Below are 2,180 nucleotides of genomic sequence, written 5' to 3' on the forward strand. Positions count from 1 at the left end.
TAAGTTCATTAAAACAGGTGTGAGGTAATCTTATATGTAATTAGATTAATTAAAAGGCATTACACCATCAACAACTTTAAAAGTCTAAGTATTTCCCTGATTTTAAAAGTCTAAGTACTTCCCTGGTTCTTACTCACTTCAATTAAATTGAAGGAAAACAGCTCAATTACCACTCTGTTTCTACCTAAACAAAATTAAATATACTGGTGAAAAAGAAAACACTTATAAAAATTTTAAGTACAAAAAATGTATTATCAAACTCAAAATTTATAAGTGAAATTCACAATCTCAGGGAAATTTACTGTTACTTGAAAACACCACAAAGTTTAACTAATTCTTGAATTAATTATTAGGTAAAATTAAATCAAAATTAATTTTATCACAAAAATGAAAATTAATTAAATCAATCGAAATTCTAGTGTTAAGTAATAACTAAAATTTGGAAATTAATTTACACTAAAACTCGAATAGATTTCTAATTAAGTGCAAATTATTTCACAAGTGTTAAATTCAATTAAATGTGCAACGATTAATTAAAGAAAACAATCAAGTTGATCAAATTGTGAATGCAAATGAAAACAGAAAAATGAGGAAAATACCAAAATTGCAAAAAGCAGTAATCACACAGAATATATAAGAAAACACACTTCTATAAGAAAAATGGATAATTGGTCAAAAAAAATCACTTCAATGATAAAAAATGGATATATGCACAAAAATCACCATCAACAAAATGTGGAAAAATGGTAAAAAGATTCCCCTGTAATAACTCGAGTACTTTCAGTATTTCAAGTACTTTTTAAGTTTAAGTTTCGTGCACCGAACTTACTAAAAACTCTTACCTTGGTATACCAATTTTAGAAGGACTTTTTCGAAATCACCAATAAACACTTACACACGAGGCGCATATTACACACTTTTGCAACGTCTGTTCAGATACCACAAATAAACACTAATAATATTAAACAACTCTTAAGAAATATCAAATTTGATATTTATATGAGTGACCAACAACTATGTATAAAATCTTTTACGTTAAACGTTATCACTGAATCTTTTACGAGAGAGAGAGAGAGAGAGAGAGAGAGAGAGAGAGAGAGAGAGAGAGAGAGAGAGAGACGAGAGGAGAGAGAGAGAGAGAGAGAGAGACCCAAATGCAATGAGGTCTTAAGTCGCAATGATTTTCATTCCGTACGGAAGCTTAACAGTTGATTTTGTCACACAAAACGTTTTGGGGCCGAGAGACAGTACTTTCATAAAAATTCACTTTAAAAACAATATCTAAAGAGAAATTGGAATTGCAATCATAAATAACATTTATTATTATGTAATTTAAGACAATAAAAGTATTTTATTTTGAAAGGAATAATTATTTATATTGAAAGCAACACTAAATGACGTCACTTCCCAAAGATGACGTATGCTTAAACAGAAGGTTCTAGAATGATCTTGCGAAAGATGATGCAATCCTTCCATGTGATTACTTGGCAAAGACGTACACGTTTGAAACCATTCATGTACGTTGTATGCTTAACATGTTCCAAACAGAACTCCCTTATCAGAAGTGTTTACATGTTATGAAAATAAAACGTAGACTTCGAGTTCTCCTTATCTTGAGGGATGACAACAATTTCTACCTTTGAACGGACAATGCTAATCTCTCTCTCTTTTCACATTCTACGTTATCTTAACTTTTAAATTATGTTGTGCGAAATCTGAACATACATTTATAGAACATACCATAACTCAGCTAAATAAGGAATATGAAAATAGTGCAAACACAAGTCCAACATTTCATGGTTAGAGGAAATATACATTACGAAAGCAGCAGCATATAATAATATACATACATACATACATACATATAATATAAATAGGATGGAAAAAAGCCAGTGTAGCAGCATACATTTATTTTCCAAATTTTCGAGACTTTGGGTCTCATCATCAGGGCTGTAAAATATGTAGAAAATATACAAATTAAAAAAAAGACTCAGTATTAATAGCAATAAAAATGGAACAACATAAAATTTAAATATAATAATTTTAAATATGAAAAAAAATAAAAAAAATAAAAAAGTGAAAAAGGCTTAAGTTTAGTACCTATCCCAATGGAGTTAAAAAACTGAGTGATGTTCTCTGGTTTGGAAAGGAGGACGTCAACTATGCTATAAATAGAACCG

At 29.4% G+C, this 2,180-nt stretch overlaps 1 long non-coding RNA gene across 1 annotated transcript in view; it reads right to left on the reverse strand.

Annotated features, from left to right (window-relative positions):
* Positions 1 to 1,096, reverse strand: part of LOC135206268 (uncharacterized) — a 9,364-nt gene extending 8,268 nt beyond the window's left edge. Inside the window, exon 1 of the long non-coding RNA XR_010312731.1 lies at positions 843 to 1,096. This is a non-coding gene — a long non-coding RNA (uncharacterized LOC135206268). The remainder of the gene's footprint in view (positions 1 to 842) is intronic.
* Between the last annotated feature and the right edge of the window lie 1,084 nt (positions 1,097 to 2,180).

This window comes from Macrobrachium nipponense, chromosome 11 (assembly GCF_015104395.2).
Source record: "Macrobrachium nipponense isolate FS-2020 chromosome 11, ASM1510439v2, whole genome shotgun sequence".
Classification (NCBI taxonomy): domain Eukaryota; kingdom Metazoa; phylum Arthropoda; class Malacostraca; order Decapoda; family Palaemonidae; genus Macrobrachium; species Macrobrachium nipponense.